This window comes from Mytilus trossulus, unplaced genomic scaffold (genome assembly GCF_036588685.1).
Source record: "Mytilus trossulus isolate FHL-02 unplaced genomic scaffold, PNRI_Mtr1.1.1.hap1 h1tg000174l___fragment_3__unscaffolded, whole genome shotgun sequence".
Lineage (NCBI taxonomy): Eukaryota > Metazoa > Mollusca > Bivalvia > Mytilida > Mytilidae > Mytilus > Mytilus trossulus.
In genome coordinates this window covers 143,418-151,869 of record NW_026963308.1, presented here as the reverse complement: position 1 = coordinate 151,869, position 8,452 = coordinate 143,418, and the positions used below count along the sequence as shown (strand labels likewise).

At 36.8% G+C, this 8,452-nt stretch overlaps 1 long non-coding RNA gene across 1 annotated transcript; it reads right to left on the bottom strand.

Annotated features, from left to right (window-relative positions):
- Positions 1 to 200: 200 nt before the first annotated feature.
- On the bottom strand, positions 201 to 8,213 carry LOC134700848 (uncharacterized). Its single transcript, XR_010103973.1, has 3 exons — positions 8,180 to 8,213; positions 7,259 to 7,342; positions 201 to 290 (listed from the first exon to the last, which is right to left on the bottom strand). It is a non-coding gene; the product is annotated as an uncharacterized LOC134700848 (long non-coding RNA).
- Positions 8,214 to 8,452: the final 239 nt, after the last annotated feature.

Genomic DNA, 8,452 nt, shown 5'->3' with positions numbered 1-8,452 from the left:
TTTTTAATAAACTTGTAAAAAGAGTTATATTTTCTGCTTCAGAACAATAATGTGAGTAAAATGAGACCCCATTAGATATAATTATTACAAATAATAAATTAAACCTGTCTAATTAACAACATGATTTTGTGTAGATTAATAGTAATGTGATCAGACTAAGTAGATAACATACTGCTACTTGCCATTAATACATTTGTGATGTCGATCTTACATCCTCTATCAATGAGAAGACGACAGACCTCCAGGTGTCCTTCCCTGGCAGCCTCCATTAATGCTGTCCCTCCATAACCCTGGAATAATACAACTGACATCAAAACTTGTCTGATAAACTGGACAATGTTGTGTAATAAATATAAACAAAATATATATCACATGAGTTAGTGGTCAAAACTGAATACAATGACCAGTCACACTTGTATTTATATTGTATATAAACAAACAATAAACATGTTTTGTTGTGAAATGTCAAAACTTCCATTAAACCTGATATCTTAAAAAAATATTTGTTTTCAAGAAATGTGTGAAATAATTATATCAATGGATTCAGTAGAACAAAACAAGCAAAATGAGACCCCACTTTATATGATTCTTACAGATATGTGTTTATTAAAACTGTCTAATTAACAACAGGAATTAGTGTAGGTTTAGTATAATCATTCATTCTAATAAAAAAATTTTTTTTAATAAACTTGTAAAAAAGTTATATTTTCTGATTCAGAACAATAATATGAGTAAAATGAGACCCAACTTGATATAATTATTACAAATATTTTTTCAATAATCCTGTATGATTAACAACATGATTTTGTGTAGATTCAAAATAATTATTTATTTAAATAAAATATTTTTTTAAAGAAAAATGAAAAAAAGTTATATTTTCAGATTTAGAACAATAATATGATTAAAAAGGAATTAAGAGAACCCTTCATGCATATTTTCCCATTTAAAATATCTGATTAAAAGCAGAATTTTGATTAAATGTTGAATCAGTATAATGATATCAGCATCAGTTCCAATACAGACCTATGGTAGTTGAACTTTTCAGGTTTATTTATTAGAGTTTTACTTTTATAACCAATGCTGAATGGTCAAGATAGGTGGACTGTGCATAAAAAATATGGTTTAACATGTTGTGCCTGTACATATACCATGTGTTGTTAGTTGTTGGATTTGTTTGTTTATTTACTCAGAGTAGTCAGGTGTTTGTGGTTGGTGTGGTTTGTCTATTTACTCGGAGTAGTCAGGTGTTTGTGGTTGGTGTGGTTTGTCTATTTACTCGAAGTAGTCAGGTATTTGTGGTTGGTGTTGTTTGTCTATTTACTTGGAGTAGTCAGGTATTTGTGGTTGGTGTGGTTTGTCTATTTACTCGAAGTAGTCAGGTATTTGTGGTTGGTGTGGTTTGTCTATTTACTCGGAGTAGTCAGGTGTTTGTGGTTGGTGTGGTTTGTCTATTTACTCGGAGTAGTCAGGTGTTTGTGGTTGGTGTGGTTTGTCTATTTACTCGAAGTAGTCAGGTATTTGTCGTTGGTGTGGTTTGTCTATTTACACAAAGTAGTCAGGTGTTTGTGGTTGGTGTGGTTTGTCTATTTACTCGAAGTAGTCATGTATTTGTGGTATTTGTGGTTGGTGTGGTTTGTCTATTTACTCTGAGTAGTCAGGTGTTTGTGGTTGGTGTGGTTTGTCTATTTACTCGGAGTAGTCAGGTGTTTGTGGTTGGTGTGGTTTGTCTATTTACTCGAAGTAGTCAGGTATTTGTGGTTGGTGTTGTTTGTCTATTTACTTGGAGTAGTCAGGTATTTGTGGTTGGTGTGGTTTGTCTATTTACTCGAAGTAGTCATGTATTTGTGGTATTTGTGGTTGGTGTGGTTTGTCTATTTACTCGGAGTAGTCAGGTGTTTGTGGTTGGTGTGGTTTGTCTATTTACTCGGAGTAGTCAGGTGTTTGTGGTTGGTTTGGTTTGTCTATTTACTCGAAGTAGTCAGGTATTTGTCGTTGGTGTGGTTTGTCTATTTACACAAAGTAGTCAGGTGTTTGTGGTTGGTGTGGTTTGTCTATTTACTCGAAGTAGTCATGTATTTGTGGTATTTGTGGTTGGTGTGGTTTGTCTATTTACTCTGAGTAGTCAGGTGTTTGTGGTTGGTGTGGTTTGTCTATTTACTCGGAGTAGTCAGGTGTTTGTGGTTGGTGTGGTTTGTCTATTTACTCGAAGTAGTCAGGTATTTGTGGTTGGTGTTGTTTGTCTATTTACTTGGAGAAGTCAGGTATTTGTGGTTGGTGTGGTTTGTCTATTTACTCGAAGTAGTCATGTATTTGTGGTATTTGTGGTTGGTGTGGTTTGTCTATTTACTCGGAGTAGTCAGGTGTTTGTGGTTGGTGTGGTCTGTATATTTACTCGGAGTAGTCAGGTATTTGTGGTTGGTGTGGTTTGTCTATTTACTCGAAGTAGTCAGGTATTTGTGGTTGGTGTGGTTTGTTTATTTACTCAGAGTAGTCAGGTGTTTGTGGTTGGTGTTGTTTGTCTATTTACCTTAAGTAGTCAGGTATTTGTGGTTGGTGTGGTTTGTCTATTTACTCGGAGTAGTCAGGTGTTTGTGGTTGGTGTGGTTTGTATATTTACTCGGAGTAGTCAGGTATTTGCGGTTGGTGTGGTTTGTCTATTTACTCGGAGTAGTCAGGTATTTGTGGTTGGTGTTGTTTGTCTATTTACTCTAAGTAGTCAGGTATTTGTGGTTGGTGTGGTTTGTCTATTTACTCGGAGTAGTCAGGTGTTTGTGGTTGGTGTGGTTTGTCTATTTACTCGGAGTAGTCAGGTATTTGTGGCTGGTGTGGTTTGTCTATTTACTCGGAGCAGTCAGGTATTTGTGGTTGGTGTGGTTTGTCTATTTACTGGAAGTAGTCAGGTATTTGTGGTTGGTGTGGTTTGTCTATTTACTCGGAGTAGTCAGGTATTTGTGGTTGGTGTGGTTTGTATATTTACTCTGAGTAGTCAGGTATTTGTGGTTGGTGTGGTTTGTATATTTACTCTGAGTAGTCAGGTATTTGTGGTTGGTGTGGTTTGTCTATTTACTCAGAGTTGTCAGGTATTTGTGGTTGGTGTGGTTTGTCTATTTACTCGGAGAAGTCAGGTGTTTGTGGTTGGTGTGGTTTGTATATTTACTCGGAGGAGTCAGGTATTTGTGGTTGGTGTGGTTTGTCTATTTACTCGGAGTAGTCAGGTATTTGTGGTTAGTGTGGTTTGTCTATTTACTCGGAGCAGTCAGGTGTTTGTGGTTGGTGTGGTTTGTCTATTTACTCGGAGTAATCATGTGTTTGTGGTTGGTGTCGTTTGTCTATTTACTCGAAGTAGTCAGGTATTTGTGGTTGGTGTGGTTTGTCTATTTACTCAGAGAAGTCAGGTGTTTGTGGTTGGTGTGGTTTGTCTATTTACTAGGAGTAGTCAGGTGTTTGTGGTTGGTGTGGTTTGTCTATTTACTCGGAGTAGTCAGGTGTTTGTATTGGTGTGGTTTGTCTATCTACTTGAAGTAGTCAGGTGTTTGTGGTTGGTGTGGTTTGTTTATTTACTCGGAGTAATCATGTGTTTGTGGTTGGTGTGGTTTGTTTATTTACTTGGAGTAGTCAGGTATTTGTGGTTGGCGTGGTTTGTCTATTTACTCGGAGCAGTCAGGTATTTGTGGTTGGTGTGGTTTGTCTATTTACTCTGAGTAGTCAGGTATTTGTGGTTGGTGTGGTTTGTCTATTTACTCGGAGCAGTCAGGTATTTGTGGTTGGTGTGGTTTGTCTATTTACTCGAAGAAGTCAGGTATTTGTGGTTGGTGTGGTTTGTCTATTTACTCGGAGTAGTCAAGTGTTTGTGGTTGGTGTGGTTTGTTTTTTACTCGGAGTAGTCAGGTGTTTGTGGTTGGTGTGGTTTGTCTATTTACTCGAAGTAGTCAGGTATTTGTGGTTGGTGTGGTTTGTCTATTTACTCGGAGTAGTCAAGTGTTTGTGGTTGGTGTGGTTTGTTTTTTTACTCGGAGTAGTCAGGTGTTTATGGTTGGTGTGGTTTGTTTATTTACTCGGAGCAGTCAGGTATTTTTGGTTGGTGTGGTTTGTTTATTTACTCTGAGTAGTCAGGTGTTTATGGTTGGTGTGGTTTGTCTATTTACTCCGAGCAGTCAGGTATTTGTGGTTGGTGTGGTTTGTCTATTTACTCGAAGTAGTCAGGTATTTGTGGTTGGTGTGGTTTGTCTATTTACTCGGAGTAGTCAAGTGTTTGTGGTTGGTGTGGTTGGCTTTTTACTCGGAGTAGTCAGGTGTTTGTGGTTGGTGTGGTTTGTCTATTTACTCTAAGTAGTCAGGTATTTGTGGTTGGTGTGGTTTGTCTATTTACTCAGAGTAGTCAGGTGTTTGTTGTTGGTGTGGTTTGTATATTTACTCGGAGTAGTCAGGTATTTGTGGTTGGTGTGGTTTGTCTATTTACTCGGAGTAGTCAGGTATTTGTGGTTGGTGTTGTTTGTCTATTTACTCTAAGTAGTCAGGTATTTGTGGTTGGTGTGGTTTGTCTATTTACTCGGAGTAGTCAGGTGTTTGTGGTTGGTGTGGTTTGTATATTTACTAGGAGTAGTCAGGTATTTGTGGTTGGTGTGGTTTGTCTATTTACTCGGAGTAGTCAGGTATTTGTGGTTGGTGTGGTTTGTCTATTTACTCGGAGCAGTCAGGTATTTGTGGTTGGTGTGGTTTGTCTATTTACTCGAAGTAGTCAGGTATTTGTGGTTGGTGTGGTTTGTCTATTTACTCGGAATAGTCAGGTATTTGTGGTTGATGTGGTTTGTCTATTTACTCGGAGTAGTCAGGTATTTGTGTTTGGTGTGGTTTGTCTATTTACTCGGAGTTGTCAGGTATTTGTGGTTGGTGTGGTTTGTCTATTTACTCGGAGTAGTCAGGTATTTGTGGTTGGTGTGGTTTGTCTATTTACTCGGAGTAGTCAGGTGTTTGTGGTTGGTGTGGTTTGTATATTTACTAGGAGTAGTCAGGTATTTGTGGTTGGTGTGGTTTGTCTATTTACTCGGAGTAGTCAGGTATTTGTGGTTGGTGTGGTTTGTCTATTTACTCAGAGTAGTCAGGTGTTTGTGGTTGGTGTGGTTTGTCTATTTACTCGGAGTAGTCAGGTGTTTGTGGTTGGTGTGGTTTGTCTATTTACTCGGAGTAGTCAGGTGTTTGTATTGGTGTGGTTTGTCTATCTACTGGAAGTAGTCAGGTGTTTGTGGTTGGTGTGGTTTGCTTATTTACTCGGAGTAATCATGTGTTTGTGGTTGGTGTGGTTTGTTTATTTACTCGGAGTAGTCAGGTATTTGTGGTATTTGTGGTTGGTGTGGTTTGTCTATTTACTCAGGGTAGTCAGGTGTTTGTGGTTGGTGTGGTTTGTCTATTTACTCAGGGTAGTCAGGTGTTTGTGGTTGGTGTGGTTTGTATATTTACTCGGAGTAGTCAGGTTTTTGTGGTTGGTGTGGTTTGTCTATTTACTCGGAGTTGTCAGGTATTTGTGGTTGGTGTGGTTTGTCTATTTACTCGGAGTTGTCAGGTATTTGTGGTTGGTGTGGTTTGTCTATTTACTCGGAGTAGTCAGGTATTTGTGGTTGGTGTGGTTTGTCTATTTACTGGGAGTAGTCAGGTATTTGTGGTTGGTGTGGTTTGTCTATTTACTCGGAGTAGTCAGGTATTTGTGGTTGGTGTGGTTTGTTTTTTTACCTGGAGTAGTCAGGTATTTGTGGTTGGTGTAGTTTGACTATTTACTCGTAGTAGTCAGGTGTTTATGGTTGGTGAGGTTTGTCTATTTACTCGGAGTAGTCAGGTGTTTGTGGTTGGTGTGGTTTGTCTATGTACTCAGAGTAGTCAGGTATTTGTGGTTGGTGTGGTTTGTCTATTTACTCGGGAGTAGTCAGGTATTTGTGGTTGGTGTGGTTTGTTTATTTACTCGGAGTAGTCAGGTATTTGTGGTTGGTGTGGTTTGTTTATTTACTCGGAGTAGTCAGGTATTTGTGGTTGGTGTGGTTTGTCTATTTACTCGGAGTAGTCAGGTATTTGTGGTTGGTGTGGTTTGTCTATTTACTGGGAGTAGTCAGGTATTTGTGGTTGGTGTGGTTTGTCTATTTACTCGGAGTAGTCAGGTATTTGTGGTTGGTGTGGTTGGTCTATTTACTGGGAGTAGTCAGGTATTTGTGGTTGGTGTGGTTTGTCTATTTACTCGGAGTAGTCAGGTATTTGTGGTTGGTGTGGTTTGTCTATTTACTGGGAGTAGTCAGGTATTTGTGGTTGGTGTGGTTTGTCTATTTACTCGGAGTAGTCAGGTATTTGTGGTTGGTGTGGTTTGTCTATTTACTCGGAGTAGTCAGGTATTTGTGGTTGGTGTGGTTTGTTTATTTACTCGGAGTAGTCAGGTATTTGTGGTTGGTGTGGTTTGTTTATTTACTAGGAGTAGTCAGGTATTTGTGGTTGGTGTAGTTTGACTATTTACTCGGAGTAGTCAGGTATTTGTGGTTGGTGTGGTTTGTTTATTTACTCAGAGTAGTCAGGTATTTGTGGTTGGTGTGGTTTGTTTATTTACTCGGAGTAGTCAGGTATTTGTGGTTGGTGTGGTTTGTCTATTTACTCAGAGTAGTCAGGTATTTGTGGTTGGTGTGGTTTGTTGTAATATCCTATATTTAGACATTCCTGATACCCACTTAATTATAAGTTGTGTGTTTATTTTGTTAAAGTTCTTACTGTCATGTTTTGAAGTGACTTACAGTTGTGTTAAAGTTATTTAAAGTACGTGTTTTATACTGTTTATGTACAACTGTCAGGTTTTGAAGTAACACAGAATTGTATTTCATTCTATTAGTGTGTTATACTGTTTATGTTCAACTGTCAGGTTTTGAAGTAACACACAATTGTATTTCATTGTATTAGTGTTTTATACTGTTTATGTTCATGATGTACAACTGTCAGGTTTTGAAGTAACACACAATTGTATTTCATTCTATTAGTGTGTTATACTGGTTATGTTCATGATGTACAACTGTCAGGTTTTGAAGTAACACGCAATTGTATTTTATTCTAACACAATTTGCTGTATTTTGAAGTAACATGTAGTTATGTGATTTATATTGCTTAAGTAAGATCTGCTATGTTCTGACGTAATCTATCATTCTATAGTTGTATGTTTTTTACTGTACATAATTAATTTGCTCTAGTACTAATTTAGATGAAACTACTGTACCTGATGAGACTATTTACTTACATCTTGATAATCAATGTCTGCTTTATTCTCTAGGCATATTTTCACATCTTCTATATCTCCCTTCCTAGAAGCTGTACAAAGTTTCTGTAAGTAAAACATAGATTTTACACTTAATAGATTGTAATGAAAAATGAATGAAATAACTGTTAAATAAAGCAATAATTATTTATTCTCCTGCATGGCAAATTACTATATAAATCGGGTGTATCCTCACCTCAAATAACATTCAGGCAGAGAGGATATGTACCAATTATCAGGTTGTCTACATATTGACATTGTTAAGTATCAGCTGTGAGTCACAATATGAAGCTTTTTTCATGGGAGCACAGCTATTGATATCAGAGGCTTCATATTGTGTCGAGCAGTTGACAGTTTACAATATAAATATCATCAAAATGATGACAATCTGAAAATCGATTTATCGCATAATATTTGTGTATTTTGCATTATAGAAATTCTTTGTTTCACCAGCAAACAGGAAAATGACTTAATAAGTCGGGTCAAACTTATCAAAGTCTGTTTATTCATTATGCATTGTTATATTATTAGTGATATGTAGTTGTATTTGTCATTCATTAACACCTTTAGTTGTCCCCTTGGTAATTTCTCATCATTTTCTGACTAATTTTATATCAGATAGTAGAAATACCAACATGCTTACTTAATGATAAAATTATATATGTAGACTGAATAAAAAGAGATGTTGATAATAAAATAAAGAAACAGTAACCTAACAAGAAAGCTAGACAAAGTGATGCCTCCACACTCCACTCTGAAGTAACTGTATTAAAACAAAGTCAATCTAGGACTTCCTTCAGTATTATGGTGTCTGGGAGACACAAATTATCAAATACATGTATTTTGGTAAGGAAATGGAAATAAAAAGTCACATGACAATTGGACTTAAAAAGTAAATCTTACCTTATTCCAATTTTCCATTATAACCTAAAAATAGAAAATAAAAACTATGTGTAGTTGTCATTGAGTTATAATTATTAATACCAGTTGAAAATACATCATCCTTATGGACTTGTGAATTACTGACCTAATATTTTCAGATATGAATCTAATCCATGTAATCCAAATGCATGAAATACTAACATCTAAAAGACTTTGTCAACTTTCTGGAATATTTTGTGTCGCTCACCTGGTGAAAATATCACTAGTTTGCTAACTACGATTCTTATATGCGCA